General features: G+C 43.0%; 1 protein-coding gene across 20 annotated transcripts in view; it reads right to left on the reverse strand.

Annotated features, from left to right (window-relative positions):
• The window catches only part of DST (dystonin), a 497316-nt gene that overhangs the window by 218275 nt on the left and 260813 nt on the right, over positions 1-18228 (reverse strand). The window lies entirely within an intron of this gene.

Genomic DNA, 18228 nt, shown 5'->3' on the forward strand with positions numbered 1-18228 from the left:
CCTCCAGTTCCCCATCCTGACCTTGCCGAGGCAGCAGTTCTGCCAAACCTGCTCATCCGTGAATTTCCCACGAACCTGGGGAGACCGAAGTACCTGATTCCAGGGGTGCATGAGCTGCCCCAAGACTGTCTTCAAGGGAGAAGAGGGTCTTATAGCCCCATTTCTTCTGTTTCCCCATGGCCAACGATGAGCTGAAGCAACTATTATCTTTACTCAGGACCATCGCCTCTAGTCTCCAGTGTCAATACCAACAATACCAGGCTCAGGAGAGCTTCCCCTTCCCCTGGAACTAAGCCTCAGTGTCGGGACGAGTAACAGCCTCCTAGCCAGCTGCACTGGACCACGTCTGCCCTGCTCTCACTCCGCAGGCACATTAATCCAGGTCAGTCTTGGCTGGTCTGCCCAGACCCAAGCCATTCTTCTTCTATTCCACGATCAAACCATATGAACGTCAGACCATGTGGACTAAACACTCCCTCTCTCCTCGGGTCCTCTGTTCAGGCTACTTCTCCCCTTGGAACATCCTCCCCATACCCTGCCCAACGTGGTCAGACTAGGTGCTCACTTACCATCTGCTGAGTAAGGGGTGGGAGACAGAGAGGGAAGGGGGAGGAAGGAAGGGAGGGAGGGAGGGAGGGAGGGAAGGAGGGAAAGGAGGAAAGAGGGAAGGAGGGAGGGAAGGGGGAGGAAAGGAGGGGGGGAGGGAAGGGGGAGGAAGGGAGGGAGGGAGGGAAGGAGGGAGGAGGGAGGAGGGAGGAAGGAAGGAGGAGGGAGGAGAGAGGAGGGGAGGAAAGATCAGAAAAACGTGTCATGTTTTCATTTGGTATGAATGGGTTTTAGCCTCTCATGTAAACCTTGTCATCTTAGAAAGTAAATGGCTGTCAATTAAGCTCACTTTGCAATCATCACCAAACACCCCGACCACTGCCCAGGAGTGCCCGGGCGGTGAGCCCAGCCCCGGAGATTACTCTCCAGAGCCCTGCCCACCAATCCCCATTTCTCTGGGTGTGTCCGCCTCTGTGTCTCCAGCAGCCCATCACCCCCTTTTGCCCCACGTGTCCCCATGTCTGTGTCTCGTGGCCCCATGTCCCTGGGTGTCTCTGTGGCCTGGGTGGCCGCCCACCCTTTCTGAGGTGGCTGCCCCACGCTCCCCCTCCTGCTGCCCCAGTCCTGCACACAGTGTTATTTATGCCCCCCCAGCCCGTGACAGCCACCGCCATGCCCCTCACAGTGTCCCAAGGAAGGAGGGGCATCCCTGCCAGGAGCCCTCTGCCCATCTCCTTCCCTGCCTCGCAAGCGCCCGCCCACCACCCTCACGTGGCTCACATTCAACTGCTGGAAGTTTTGCTGTCAATAAAACGTTTGAGGATCGCAAAAAAAAAAAAAAAAGTGAGAGCCCCACATTACCTAAGTGTCATCTAAATCATTTCATAAACTTGACCCAGGACATAGCCTTGAAATGCCTTTTCAATGGAAGAAAACAAGCCATCACCGCCCATCTGAGAGTTCACTCCCAGCTGACAGCGGACTGGCCCGCTACCTGCTGCGGGAATCGACAGCCTCCTGATTCTGGTCAGCTGAGGCTGCAAGCCTGGAAGTCCTCTGAGTAAAGTCAATGCCACTAGATGACTGGGCAACAGCCACACCTGATTTTTATGGATGTTGTCATGGTTCTGGCATGCAGGGAGGGGAGGGCACACCAACAGCCAACTTCCAAAGCTGACTCACATACCCCCTAGGAGACTATTCACATTTTTATTGTATTTTATTCTATACAAGGCAAATATGCAACTTAAAAAAATTTTTTAAATAACTATAATTTATTGAAAAGGTTAAAAAGTTAATCAAATTTACTATTTAAATAATCGACATGTGACACCAGAAAGGCAATGTCTCTGAGGTTAAGAGAACTGAGAAATTTAACTTAGAGAGGCTATAAAAATAGTAAAGGATTAAGGAATCCGGGGAACTCAAACTGGAAGGTCACAAAGCCCTCTGGCAACTCCCTGGTTTCACTGGTGAACAAGCTGAGGCCAAAGGAGGTGAGGGGACTGGCCCAGGGTCTCAGCACTCGAGCAGGAAGGGGCCGAGGGGATGGACCTATGTCTCCTAAATTCCAACTCACAATTTGCAAGAGGAGAGTGAAATCTCTCCTTCATATTTAGAAAAGAAATCTACCCGTACAACTCAGACTGATCTTTCCTCAGGAGGCCCAGTGGGTGCTCACTCTTCAATGCTGGAGAGATGTCTGCACCCGGGTTGGGTTAGGGTTAGGGGTAGCCCCCAGCTCCCCTCAACCCTAAGGTCATGACCCTTCCCCTGGAGCTTCCTAGCCTCTACACCGGCAAAGCAGCTGCTACAGAGAACACTTCTCATTTTCAGAGGAGGACCCACCCCTGGATCTCTCACAGGAACCAAACGACAGGGTTCACGGAGGTTCCCTCACTAGACTAGACACACGCCCTTGACTGCCAGCCTCGCCACAGAGCAGCAGAGCTGTCCCTAGATTCACGTCCTTCCTCTTCTCCCAGAGCTGCTGCAATAGGCCCTCTGGATGCATCTGGACTGAGCTGCAAATAAACATATTAGTTTTACGACTCGGTCCCTCCCAGGGGTTATTTCTGTCAACCAAGAGGCTGACAGAATTTTAAGCTAATGGTGGAATTAGAGAACACACTCTCTGACACGGTATAGGTATTCACTAGACATCTGCTGAAGAAACGGTCAAAAGAAGAATGGACCAGGGGAATGAGAGGCAGCTCTGCTGGTGCAGAAGGATACCTTATGTCCAAGGAAAGAAAGAAGTGCTCTTCACAACAGATGGTCACAACATGTGTCCTCTTTTTAACAGGAGCAGAAGACGGTGGTGAGACAGAAGTTATAAAGCGCCTACAACCTCCTGTCTTTCTCCCACATACTACTTCATTGAATCCTCAGAACAAGAAACCATCCTAGTTCACAGACATGGGAAGTATGACCTGCATTAAATGTAAGTCTTCTGGTTTCTCCAAAGAAGACATACGGATGACCAATAGGCACATGAAGAGATGCTCAACATTGTTAATTATTAGAGAAATGCAAATCAAAACTACAATGAGGCACCACCTCACACCAGTCAGAATGACCATCATTAAAAAGTCTACAGGGACTTCCCTGGTGGCACAGTGGTTAAGAATCTGCCTGCCAATGCAGGGGACACGGGTTCAAGCCCTGGTCTGGGAAGATCCCACAAGTCGCAGAGCAACTTAGCCCATGTGCCACAACTATTGAGCCTGTGCTCTAGAGCCCGTGAGCCACAACTACTGAAGCCCGTGAGCCTAGAGCCCGTGCTCCGCAACAAGAGAAGCCACCGCAATGAGAAGCCCACGCACCGCAACTAGAGAAAGTCCGTGTGCAGCAACGAAGACCCAACGCAGCCAAAAATAAATAAATAAAGTCTACAAATAACAAATGCTGGAGAGGGTGTGGAGAAAAGGGAACCCTTCTACACTGTTGGTGGGAAGGTAAGTTGTTGCAGCCACTGTGGAAAAGAGTATGGAGGTTCCTCAGGAAACTAAAATAGAATTACCATATGATCCAGCAATCCCACTCCTGGGCATATATCCAGACAAAATTATAATTCAAAAAGATATATGTACCTCTATGTTCACAGCAGCACTGTTCACAGTAGCCAAGACATGGGAACAACCTAAATGTCCATCAACAAATGAATGAATAAAAAAGATGTGGTACATATGTACAATGGAATACTACTCAGCCATGAAAAAGAACAAAATAATGCCATTTGCGGCAACATGGATGCAACTAGAGATTATCATACTAAGTGAAGTAAGTCAGAAGGAGAAAGACAAATAACATATGATATCACTTATATGTGGAATCTGAAATAGGACACAAATGAACCTATCTACAAAACAGAAACAGACTCATGGACATGCAGAACAGACTGGTGGTTGCCAAGGGGGAGGGGGTTGGGGGAGGGATGAAGTGGGAGGTTGGGATTAGCAGATGTAAGCTTTTATGTATAGAATGCATAAACAACAAGGTCCTACTGTGTAGCACAGAGAACTATATTCAATATCCTGTGATAAACCGTAATGGAAAAGAATATAAAAAAGAATGTATGTATAACTGAATCACTTTGCTGTACAGCAGAAATTAACACAACATTGTAAATCAACTATATTTCAATTAAAAAAATAAAACTTAAAAAGAAAATTTTAAGTCCTCTGACTCAAGAGCTCCTAAGTCCCCTTTCCTCTGCTACACCCAATCTATAGTGACGCCCTACAGCATTTCAGGAAGAGTTTTATCTATCAATGAACCAGCTCATTTTACAGAAGGAAAAACTGATTTAAGGGATACACAGTGGATATGGGAATGGTAGTTGTCAAATGTTCTCCCTGCAGAACCCAAATCCCTACTGGCTAGTCACGAGTATCATCCAGGGAATTTCAATTCCTGCATATAGTTTTGTTAAAATAAACGACAGTTTATACTCTAATTGAGAGAGTTCAGGTATTAACAAGGATGAAAGCAGCAGGTTGGAAAAGGTGATCTCAAGATGCTTCCACCTCTTTTAACATAATTGTTTCAAGAGTGAAAGTTTATCATTGGGAGCAAGGTTGTTGCAGAGCTGTGGAGGGTGGTGACCCGTGTTCCATCCCCGACCCCACCGCTTACTGGGCCTTGGTTTCCTCTCATCAAGATGCCGACACGCACACATGGTTCAGAATGGTGCCTGCCCCACATGAGTGGAAGTGACTACACCAGACTGAGGATTATTCCCTACATTTTTTTGCTCACATTGCTTGACACTGTATTCAGGCAAAAGCAAATTCCACATTGAATGTGTCAAAACACTCCAATATTTCCAAGCCAAGATGTTTGCTTCCAAAGATAATCTCTTTAACGATGTTTCAACTATTTTGGCAGAAACCAATGTAATCAACACATTTTTAGAGTCTGCTTCCAAGTTTCAAAAATGTGTGAAAAGGCTCCACAAAATATTCTTAACTGTAAAGACAGCACACATATTTTGAAAATGCTATCTGGTTAAAAAACTGCCTTCCTAAAAGGAAGAGTTAAATTGAGGATAAAAGTAAAAAGTTGATAAAGTTCAAGTGCTAATGCTCTACGTTGATGGCTACCTTTAGCAAATGCTCATTTATTTCTTATTCAAATTATGGGGGAAAACAAACACAGATATGACTATATTTCTTGTATAGTAAAGGATTTTAAACTTGGCATGTCCTTCATTTAACTGAAAAGATAGAGGCATTCTATTGCTGATAGAGATCCAATTCTGTGCAACATTTTATAACTAAACTTTCACAAACTGGGTCATGAAATCCAAATGAAGACTAGAAATTTAAAAATCTATAAACTCATTTTCATTAAAAAAGATGAAATGGTTCAGAAAGAAATGCTAATTAGTCAACTATAAACCAAATGACCTTTGCTTTCAAGATCTATAGAGCAAAGCTACCGTGGAAAAGTAGAAATATTTAGATTTCACCCTAGTCCTTGAATTCTAAGCATGATTCTATAGCCTAAGATTCACAGAAGACTTGGTTAAAGAAAAAAATACTGAATAAATATTACATTTCAGTGAGGTTGAATATTAATGTATTATTCTAACATTTTGAGATAGCTCTCAATTATTTTGTTTTTATAATTTAGAAAGTCAATGAATGAAAATATCTAACCCATCATTACTCAGATGCTGATAATGTAATTTGTACACTATCCACACCCTTCGCCACCCTTCCCTCCTTGGCTTCTCTCCTGTATGTCACTGCCCTGTTTACTGCAATTCACCAAAGGATGAAAAGGAACATGAAAAGAGTTCAGTGTTCAGTAGTTAACACAGCTATGTGACAGGGTGGGACGTTAAAATGACAACAGTCCCCCTTATCCACAGTTTTGCTTTCCGTGGTTTCAATAACCAAAGTCAAACACGGTCCAAAAATATTCAATGGAAAATTCCCAGAATAAGCAATTCTTAAGTTTTAAATGGCACGACATTCTGGGGAGCAGGATGAGATCTCGCACCATCCCGGTCTGCCCCACCCCCAACAGGAATCATCTCACTAGTCACTTCGTATATGTCTTGGTTATCAGACTGACTGTTGCGGTATCCCACTGCTTGTGTTCAAGGAACCCTTATTTTACTTAATAACTTAATAACAAAGTGCAAAAGCAGTGATGCTGGCAACTTGGATAGTCTCCTAATGTACCTAAACTTTATCATAGGTATGTAAGTACAGGAAAAAGCACAGTACATACACAGAGGGTTCAGTACTATCCAGTTTCAGGCCTCCACTGGGAGCCTTGGAATGTATCCCCTGCGGGTAAAGGGGGAACAACTATATTAAGCATCCTCATCCCCAAAGCCTTTCAGGTGACTAAGTTCATAGCCACGGTCCCCATCATTTATAATGAACAAACAATGGGATATAAGTGCCTAGTGTTGGTTCAGTATATAACAGGTGCCTAATAAATGTTTGGTAGAGGAATCAAAGAAGTGACGGATGGAAGGAAGGGGTGAAAACACTCAACAGAAAGGTATGCAATGAAATGCATGGATTTGTAGGAATTTAAAAGTGAAAGAGCTGTATGTGGGGAAAGGTAGGGAAATGACATCAGTTCAAAGTTCAGCTTGGAGATAATTGTGGGTGAGATCCAAGCCCTTCCACGTCCTGGCTGAGTGACTTGAGCAAGTCACTACGTCTCCTGAGGCTCTATGTCCTCCTCTGTAAACGCAGCAAACAACAGAACCATTTCATGATGGTTAAACAGCACAGTGGGGGGTGTCTGGCATGCAGTAGGACTCCACAAATACCATGCCTAATAACAGTCGTGTCGTCATCCAGTCCCACATCCTCCTTTTCTGGAAAATGAAGCCGAGACCCGGAGAAATGAAGAAGGCGTCCAAGGCACACAGCTCTCTGGCGGCAAAGCTTGGCGAGAACTCACACCTCCTGCCTCCAGGCCCGTGATCCACGCTGCTTGTCAGAAAACCCACGATGAGGAGAAAATGAAGGGTGAAGCTGGTTCTCAGAACTTAGCATGTTTTCAAGATACATGTGAGAGGGCGCCTGAAACATATGCAGTGCTCTCACATTCCGTCCTAAGATATTCTGATACAGTTAAATCCAGGGTAGAGCTTCACCTGGAGATGATTCCAGCACCACAGGGACCCTGGGGTCCACTTGAGAATACGAAGAGCAACGAGCACCCTAGCCACAGTCTTGACCATCAGAATCATTGGCCCACGGTGATCCATTATATTAGAATCACTAGAGTTGACATCCGGGCACCTATATTTTTCTTTTAATATTTATTTTATTTATTTATTTTCTTTATCTTTTTTTTTGTTTTTTATTTTTTGGCTGCATCGGGTCTTAGTTGCAGCACGCAGGATCTTTTGTTGCAGCACACAGGCTTCTCTAGTTGTGGTGCACGGGCTTCTCTCTAGTTGTGACATGCAGGTTTTCTCTCCAGTTGTGGTGCACGGGCTTCTCTCTAGTTGTGGTGCACAGGCTTCTCTCTAGTTGTGGCATGCGAGTTTTCTCTCTCTAGTTGTGGTGCGCGGGCTCCAGAGCAAGTGGGCTCTCTAGTTTGCTGCAGGTGAGCTCTCTAGTTGAGGCACACAAGCTCAGTAGCTGTGGCACATGGGCTTAGGTGACACCAAGCATGTGGGTTCTTAGTTCCCCAACCAGGATTGAACCCTCGTTCCCTGCACTGGAAGGTGGATTCTTTACCACTGGTAAGTCCCCAGGCATCTATATTTTTAAAAGCTCCTTAGGTGACACTTACATGTGATCTGTTAGAGAACCAATGACCTATAAATAGAGAAAACAACAATCTTGGCTGAGAGCAACATCACAAGACTGGGAAGAGGTGGGATTTGTGAAACTCAAGAAAGAAGAATGCTTTGTGGGCACAGCTTGAGGGGAAAGGCAGGACTCCCCGTCACAAGTCCGGGAAGCATGTGAGTCAGACAAAGAAGGGGCCCTGCACAAGGTGCAGACCCTGAGCTCATCACTCCCTGTCCCCAAACGTGCTCTGCCTCTGCCACCTCTGTTGGCAACACTCATCCTCCCCAGATGAACATCAGCTCTTATAAACATCAACCCCTGTTCCAAGTTCACAGCATCTCCTTCAGAACTCTGACAGCTCATCAAAGTAGGATGCTGTGCCATCATTTAAACTCAGCTACTCCCATCTGCTGTGTTCCCTTAAGGACCTTATTTAACCTGAGTTTCCATTTCTTCCTTCCAAAGAGGAACTGTCTATTTCACCTATTTAATACAGTTGTTAAGAATGATCAAAAGACACAATGTGTCTGAAAGTGTTTTTCCACTTCCAAAGCAATATGCAAATCTAAGGTGCTTCCTTTGTTTACTTACACCTCTTTACCCTAGTGAGGTTATCACAGGTTATGAGATTGACATTCAGTAGATGCCCAAGAAGGGGCGGCTGAGTCTGCTCCACAGAACCCCAGGGCCTGGAGGGCCACCCGAGGTTGGCTTACAATGGCAAGGATTAAAGAGGAGGTGGGCTGGTCACCTAGACTAAGAATGACAAATATCACAGGACCTGGGAAGTTCAAGTCAGAGGCTTAAACTAAGTCTAAGCTTAAGATAAGTTCAAAGAATTGTGCAATATTCTACTTTGGAGATTAACCCAAACATCACTGAGCCCAACCGTGCACACACAAATGAATGAGTAAAAATGGCTCAAACAGAGAAGATATGGAAAAGATTCTGAAGGGACAATGTTTTGCAAGGCAAAGGAATGCTGGCTAACAGGCCATTTCTGGGATGGAATACTAGTGAAGGGGCTGAGAGCTCTCATTTGCATCCAATTCTGCAATGAAAAATGGAGAATCCAATGCAAGATAAAGAGGGCTGTGCACAGTTCTGAGCAAAGATAATTAGGCAGAGGCCACCTCCAAAGTACCGGGAAGAATGCATTTACGAGCAGCCAAGCTGTTGGTCTGACTCTGCCACCAGTCTTTATCTGGACCACGGGGAAGTTAAGATGTCAAACTCCTCAGATAAAATAAAGACTATCCCTCATCAAAAAGTCTACAAACAATAAATGCTGGAGGAGGTGTGGAGAAAAGAGAACCCTCCTACACTGTTGGTAGGAATGTAAGTTGGTGCAGCCACTAAGGAGAACAGAAACGGAGGTTCCTCAAAAAACTAAAAACAGAGCTACCATATGATCCAGCAATCCCACTCCTGGGCATATATCCGGAGAAAACCATAATTCAAAAAGATACATGCAACCCAATATTCATAGCAGCACTATTTACAATAGCCAAGATATGGAAACAACCTAAATGTCCATCAACAGAGGAATGGATAAAGAAGATATGGTACATATATACAATGGAATATTATTCAGCCATTAAAAGGAATGAAATAATGCCATGTGCAGCAACATGGATGGACCTAGAGATTATCATACTAACTGAAGTAAGTCAGAGAGAGAAAGACAAATATATGATACCACTTACATGTGGAATCTAAAAAAAATGATACAAATGAACTTATTTACAAAACAGAAACAGACTCACAAACTTAGAAAACAAATTTATGGTTGCCAAAGGGGAAAGTGGGGGGAATGGATAAATTAGGAGTTGTGGATTAACATATACACACTACTATATATAAAATAGATAATTGACAAGGACCTACGGTATAGCACAGGGAACTCTACTCAATATTCTATAATAAACTTAAATGGGAAAAGAATCTGAAAAACAATGGATATATATAAATATATAACTGAATCACTTTGCTGTACACCTGAAACTAATACAACATTGTAAATCAACCATACTCCAATATAAAATAAAAAATTTTTAAAAAGTGAAAAAAAATAAGGATTATCTCATTCAGCATTTCCCTAGAAGACATGAGGCTTTAAGTACCTCCATATCACAATTATTTAACAAATCTGACTGACAGGTTTATGACCTATTTTCACATGTATTTTCTATTGAAGTTTCAAAAATCATTAGCTACACAAAGTAGAAAGAAGGGGTAAAATCCTTGGCATGAGTATAATTCAAGTGGGAAAAAAGGCTTATGCACCACTAGGAAACAGATTTTATGAGTTTCCACTAATGAAAACATGTGAGGCTTACTTGAAGCCAAATTATGCAAAAAACAGATGGAAAACATATGTGAGCAAAGCAAGTGGTTACATTCATAAACACACAGCAGCCAAGCGGCTTTCTTTTTCACTGACCTTCATGCCAGACCTACATAGACAAGGCCTAGACCGGATGCTTTCTTTTTAAATGTAACCACTGTAAAATGTAAATAGAATGCACGACATAACATTGGCAAGGCGTGTTGGTGGATACAAACAGGGGAACCAGCTTCAGGAGGACAAGCGGCCAAGGCCAATGATGACTGCACACCTAGACCCTACTAAAACCTCATCTGACCACTGGGTCAAGGATCTCTGCCCAGCAATACAACGATCTTGCCATGAATGGTTTCATGTTCCATATACCACTTAACGTCCAGATTTTTTCCTAAAAGGCAAAGTTAGGAACAGCTTAAATGAAAAAGCCATCAGCTGCCAAGTGGTACCATGTACTGGACGTTGCTTGGGTGATGCACTTCTCAGGCAAGTAAATCAATATTCACTTACATTTTAAAGACAAGTAAAAACCCCAGAGAAGCAACTTGTCTAAAGCTAAATATCCATGTTAGGAATACAGATCACAACTTCCTGGCAGCCTGAGTCATATTCGGATTCCTATGACCCATTGCCCAAGTGAGTTCTGATTTTAGACTTGGCCAGGGAGTAACTCACGTAACAAAGAGACAGAATAGATTTGGGCAGTTACATCTGTGCCTGTCACCCCCAAAGCACACACACACACACAGAAGCATACACAGATACACACACGGAACTGAAAGCAATTATGTCAGTGTCCCTGTGTATGGAAACGGACAGAGAACTAGAATTGGGGTTTTGGATCAGCAATCAAACTTACAGATCAGCAGGTCAGGGCTGACTGATCATTGTAGCATCTCCTCCCTACATCTGTCTTGTCATAACTGCTTTTTGATTTAACTTTTGTTTCCAAAGGCTATTCCATCGGAAAAGTCAAGACACATGAACTACAGAAATTCAAAAGACGTGCGTTATCTTAGAGCAGTGGTTCACTAAGTCTTCCAACAGTAACAAAAATGTATAGGGCTTGAAATAAAGGTGGGATTAAAGAATGTACCACCAAAAATAAAATCATAGTTAATCAAACCTAAGGCTACAAATGAAATGCACCAAGAACTCTACAGCTTTCACATAAATGAATATGAAAAGAATGTTTACAAAGGACAAATTACGGAACCTCAGCCAGGTGTGAGCACCTGGAGTCCTTATTTGCACGTTAAACTCAGGCTCTGTGCTGCACTTACCTCCTTTCCACTTGTGTCCTTGGAAGGAAAGGACACGTTATCACAGAGGGAAGCACATCTCTTTTTTTCAAACTGGAAATGATGTGTTGCATGAGGGCAAGATCTCTCCATGTTTTGCTTTTCTTGAACACCGCAGTCATTTTTTGATGGGTCTTCAGAAAACCCACTTTTTTCAAGCACTCTCTCTATACCACAGTGAATGGAATTTAAGCTGGCTGCCTTTTGGAAAGAAAAACTATCAGTTCTTCTCTGGAATGTTATTTCTCTTGGGTTGACATTATCGAAATGGTCCTTCCTCTTTGCACAGTAGGGAGTGCTGTCTTTTTCTGAAATCCTTTCCTCTAGTTCACTAACTTTGACTTCTGTTTCCTGGTGTTGAGGAGGAGAAGGGCTCCCAGGGTGACACCGACCGCTCACCATCTCATGCTGGACACCCATTTCCAGAGTGAGGCTGGGGCTGGCACATCCCTCCTGCACCAGCCCCTTGGACCAGGGGGCTGCCTGCTCCCTGGAGACCAGGATGCTACTCCTCTTCCCTTCATTTTCATGGTTTGGCTCTCCTGACTCTGTGTCACCTACAGTTTTCTTGGTCGGTTCTCTTCTAAAGTATTTTCTTCTTCCAGCAGAATATTTTTCAAGGCTCAGAGGAGTTTTGGCAGGATCTAAATATTGTTCTTCTTTCTCCGCTCGGACACATCCACAGACATTCCCCATGTGATTTGCAGGAAATCACAGTTGTTCAGTGTCACTCATTTGAAAAGCCAGGGCTTACTCAGATCTCCATGCAGTCTAATTCCTCAGACTTCATGACCATCCTTTTCAGCATGAGGCCATTTTGCTTATGAGAAAGGCACCCGCAAGAAATGCCGTGGCACCCTGCCCAGCCGGTCCCTGGGTCTCATTAGACACCCCGTGGCTTACTTCTGGCCACCAATCCTCTTGGACAAACATCACTGCTCACTGTCAAATGACACGCTGATGAGCTTTCAAGGCAAACCCTTAACTTTACTGCACAAAAAAATTCTGACCCTTGCTTTACTTTCAGTTTTCCGAAATGCGGTTACACTACCAAAGTTTGAATTAACCTTTGGAACCACTGGTGATTCAGCAAACATGAGCACAAACAGAAAGCAAATGCCAGTCAAACTTAGTTTCAAAGTGCCTTTCAAATTTAGTTTCAGAGATTCTCCACCATACAATTTTTTTTTCTTAAGAAACACAATCTAATGTTGGCACTTGCCCCCCCAAAAAGGGCTCAAAAACCTCTATAAACTGTACTGACTCTTATTCAAAAACAGCAGCCATAAAAAAAGAACAGGATGATTCAACAGCTGAAGGAGAGATAATACATGCTAAATGCCTAAAACACTCTATTCAAATTGTTTCTAAAATCAATCTCTTCGAATAGTTTGTCATACTTTTCATATGACAAATTTCCAAGCCATTTCTCTTTTTATGATCATTAGGATTTTCATATGAGGAAATTGATAAATTTTATGATTTAAAGCATGGAACTCTTAGCCAGAAGAAACATCTGTGTGTACTTATACGTGAATTAAGGCAGTTGAACTTTACTTGTAACTTTTATAATTGTACCCTAGTTAAATATTACACAGTTTTACCAGGGCCATGGTGTATACATAATAAATCAGTATGGAACCCGATGACCTAAAGTGTGCATATTTCTAACACTGAGTCATCAATATGGTAAAAAGGAAATTAGTATCGCATGACTAGTCTTATGCATAAGCTGACTAGAGCCCACGAGCCACAACTACTGAAGCCCGCATGCCTAGAGCCTGTGCTCCGCAACAAGAGAAGCCACTGCAATGAGAAGCCTGCACACCGCAATGAAGAGTAGCCCCCGCGCACCACAACTAGAGAAAGCCTGTGCACAACAACGAAGACCCAAAACAGCCAAAAATAAATTAATTAAATAAATTTATCTTAAAAAATGGAAAGAAAATTGATAATTGCCTTTCTCTAGGTTGTCTTTAGACTGATCAAAGATGGAACTCATTTTTCTAAATAAAAATATTCAATTAAATAGTCAAGTTAGCAATGTGGCTGATATTTGTCAATAACAGACCTGCATGGTGAGGTTTTCCTTAATCATTTCAAGGGGAAATTAATCTCCAACAGAAAAATAACTGAATATCCTAGAAGACAAGCTGGTAAAAATAAAGCTTCAGGTTTGTTGGTTTGTTTATTTTTAATTTGATTTTCAATGTCTTCATTGGCAATGGAACATTATTCAAGAGAATTTCAAAGTATAATGGCTGGTATTTGCACTAACACGATGATAGAGGCGAAACCAGTGATTTGCAATTGCTTCCAGCCCTGCCAAACAGAGCAAATGCCCATTTTCAGGCCACTGCACACTGCTCCCTCCCCCAGGAATGGCCCCACTTCAGTCTCTGCCTGGTAACTGGCATTCCTCTTGCAAAGCCCATCAGTGATAATTTCCTTTATTCTCTAAGACCTTCTTAATCCTACCACAACACACCCTCCTCTAAATCCCTATTCTTATTTGTATTGTGATAGACTCATCACCCCAGATTACAGTCAGTTTTACAAGCAGTCTCCCAAGTATAGAACAATATAATTCATCATCTGAATGAGACAGGCTTTGCTGCAGTGCTGCAGTGCTTGCAGCTGGACACACCTCTCCTCCAGCAACAAAATACAAAGAAACTATATGCGACTAAAAATAACTGTGTGCATTTTGCAGTTGGGGCAAATTCCGGACAAAAGATACAAAGAGCTCAAAAAACCCAACTGCCACTTTTGAAGAGCCCGGAGCAAAAAGCAGCATACGGGCATGTGCCCCCTGCACTCAACATCACCTAAGTCACCCCTCCGCCTGACTCCTGGACACACCCCTACCCTCACCCCATTTAAGGAACAAGCTCGTCCCGCCTCAGGGAACAAGAACAAGCAAGGGAACCTGTTGCTTGTTCCCCCTGCTGCTGCAGGGGCCCCAATAAAGCCTTGCCTGAATTTCTTGTTTGGTCTCTAGTCAATTTCTATTGATTAAGGAGGCCAAGAACCCTGGTCAGTAACAATTAGTATCTCTGGATCTAGCGTATGGTAAATAATACAGGATTACTGTATTGATAATGCTTACCTTCTGTAACATATTCAATTTGCAATACTCAAATATTTTTAAATCAATAAATAAGGCTCTGTCTTGGCATAACCAGTAAAATCGTTCTAATCTTAAATTATCATAGGACTAAGAAAAGTATTTCTTTAAATGAAAAGGAACATTTTAATTTTACCAAAAAATTTATGTTTCATTTTAAATAAATCTTAGTCTAACTTTTAAATACTGGTGATAATTTAACAGTCATAATATCTTGTAACTCAGGTCCTAAAATACACTGGATTTCATAATATATGCCACAGGATCATATTAAGCAAAACTCTTGGGAGTTTGGGATTAGCAGATGCAAACTGTTATTTAGAGGATGAATGAGCAACAAGGTCTTACTGTATAGCACAGGAAACTATATTCAATATCCTGGGATAAACCACAATGGAAAAGAATATGAAATAGAATGTATATATGTGTACAGCTGAACCACTCTGCTGTATAGCAGAAATTAACACAACATTGTAAATCAACTATACTTCAATAAAATAAATGTTAAAAAAAAGAAACGGGCTTCCCTGGTGGTGCAGTGGTTGAGAGTCCACCTGCCGATGCAGGGGACACAGGTTCGTGCCCCGGTCCGGGAAGATCCCACATGCCACAGAGCGGCTGGGCCCTTGAGCCATGAGAGGCCCGCGTACCACAAAAAAAAAAAAAAAAAAAAAGAAACAAACAAAACTTCTTTGGTACTTCTGTGGCTAGTCCTCCAAAGACACCTGAACCCCAAAGAGCTTTCTTAATATGTAATTCTTTTTTGAATGATCTTTTGCTTTACAATTCTTTCAATTTAGGGTCTAACCATACTGCCTTTAATTTCCAACCATTTACTCACATTTTGGTCTGTTACTTTCTGGTTTCTGCTCCCAGGAACTTGGGGGGACCTTCTCCAAGGTCCCCAATGTCTTTTTCCTAGACAAAACTACTAACCCATACTCAATCTTAACTTTTTCAGGCTCTCCGGTGGCATTTCACACTGCCCACCGTTCCTCTCTACTTGCAATTATCTTCCCTTGGTTTAGTCAATACTACACTTTCTTGTTACTACAATTAGAAATGAAGAATGCTGCTCTATCTATTGGGAGAATGTTGGTAAAACTGACTATCATCTAGGGCCGTGATGAATCTATCTCAATATAAATAAAAAGAGGGATGTAGAGGAGTGTTGTAGGATCGGAAAGGTGTTAGAGAAAAAGGGAGATGCTCACTAATATTAGAGATAGGCTTTGCCAGATGGATGCCAGCTGCCAGCCAGAGGTCTCCAACTGTTCCTTTTCTGTTTCCCCAGACGGAACGTCTTCCTTCTGCACCCCTAATCATGTGCCTTCCCCAAACTTCTGTCCTTTGCCCTCTGCTCTTCTCCACACGTGCTATTCCCTTGGATCCTCTGAAGATCCCTTCTCTCTGACAGATTCAAGGACCACTTGTATTCTGGAAACTCCCAGGTTTATCACCTGTACCTCTGACTCCCCAGTTCTGCTCTGCTCACACATTTCCAGCTGCTCAGCAGACAGAAGCCCAGGGTATCCCACCAGAACGTCAAACTCACACAGAAGGTCACTTTTCCCTTTACCCTCACCTCCATTACTGGTTCTTATCTCCCAGGCTTAACCGTTCAGAGCCATCTTTAATCCCCCTCCTTCATCCTCCATGCCCTGTCACCAAGTCCCTTCCTTTCTTTCTTCAAAACACCACCCCCTGGATTCAACTTTTCTTCCCCATTTGAGTCCTGCCTGGCCTCTATCACTCCACTCGGAGGGCACCACCTCAGCCTCTCAGCTTATACCCCTGATATGGCCTGTGATCATTTCTGTTTTTTTCTACTGGAGCCCACAGAATGGTTAGGTGACTTGCTCGATGCCTTCATGGCCACAGATAAAAGAGCCAACGATGACACTCAGCTCTCCCTCCCTCCAGAGCCTGGGTGTGCCCCACAGGGGTTCCCACTCTGACCTTCAAAATCCAGACTCAGCCTGTATCACCAGCTGTCAGTAACGATGGGATTGGTTCCATCCAACAGGCCTCTAACCTCCCTATATGGGGCTCTTGCATTTTCAACCCTATAAGTTCTGGATCCCTGAGAAAGCTGCTGAGAAACACCATGTGAAATCTGCTTTTTTGGCCAGTTCTAGCTAGACTTCACCTGTGCTGGTAACAAGGTCTGGGGTCTGGCTCCATGACCAAATCCCTGCCTTGGGTAAGTACTCAGTACCCCAGGTCCCCTAAGGATGGGGTCCTCTAGTAATGAGGGTCCTGCTTCCACTTCCTGATACTGGATCTCCCAGCCATCAATAGCACAGCTAAGTGGACATTCACCTGTATTAGCTGCCCTGTCGTCTGGCAGGCTGACACCTGGTTACCTGGTCTCCTGGGACCTGGGTCTCCTCCTCCGAATTCCTACTGCTGCAACTCTGTTGCCTGTCCAGGTCCTGGAACCTACAAGACTCTACTTCCTATACCTGTCCATCCCTGCCAGATTTATCCTGTTCCCAAATGAGCCCTGACTACATTATTTTCCACCTACATTCTCCTACAAACCCTGTATCCCAGTCAAATTTTTTAAAGATTAGAAATAAGTCTTCTTTTTCCCAAAATTTGGTCCAAAACCCCAACTCCTTTCTGAAGTTGGCAAGTTCTCTCTTCCTCCTGCAAGGTCCACCACACAGCCGTCAATCAGTAAGACCTGCTGTGTGCCCACTACAGGCCAGGCTCTGCGCGCTGCACACACAATGCTGTGTGGTCACACAAGGGATTGACAAACCCAAAGCCAGTTCCAAAACTAGGACTCACCCTAAATCAAATGAAGATGATTTTTTTAAAAATGCATCATTTTATAAAAACCAAAGATCAAGATCAGCCTTTAACTGGCACTGGTAATTAGATAATAATTCATAGTTAATACATTTGCCTTTACTCTCCTTAAACCTAGTTTGAGAAAGTGCAGCTCTACAGGAAACGTGGATGGTTCTAGTTCAAGAGATGTCTTTATGAGAACGATACTGCCACCTAGTGTCTACAAAACTAGGAGAAAACAGCAGGCATAGTTGAGAAACTGTAATATCAATGAAACCCATTCTAAATAAGGATTGAATCATAAAACTTTTATGTATCTAAATCAGGTAATGCTGGCCAATAAACAAAGAAATGTGGCTACATTCAAAAAAAGGGAATCTCTGTCTTCGAACACTGAGATTACAAGTATTTTAAGCTTTCAACAACACGAAATGAGGTGCCAAGTTCATTAGCAGCATGTTACTGAGAGGAACAATATAAATACATTGTTTAAGAAACAAAGCCTAAACATCATATGATATCACTTATATGTGGAATCTAAAAAAAATGATACAAATGAACTTATTTAAAAACAGCAACAGACTCACAGACTTAGAAAACAAACTTACAGTTACCAAAGGGGAAGGTGGGGGGAGGGATACATTAGGAGGTTGGGGTTAACATATTCACACTACTATATATAAAATAGATAAACAACAAGGACCTACTGTACAGCACAGGGAACTCTACTCAAAATTCTGTAATAATCTATATGAGAAAAGAATCTGAAAAAGAATGGATATATGTATAACTGAATCACTTTGCTGTACACCCGAACCGAACATAACATTGTAA

Source organism: Delphinapterus leucas, chromosome 10, assembly GCF_059928025.1.
Source record: "Delphinapterus leucas isolate spDelLeu-1000000601 "Yukka" chromosome 10, BTC_Dleu_Yukka2, whole genome shotgun sequence".
Lineage (NCBI taxonomy): Eukaryota > Metazoa > Chordata > Mammalia > Artiodactyla > Monodontidae > Delphinapterus > Delphinapterus leucas.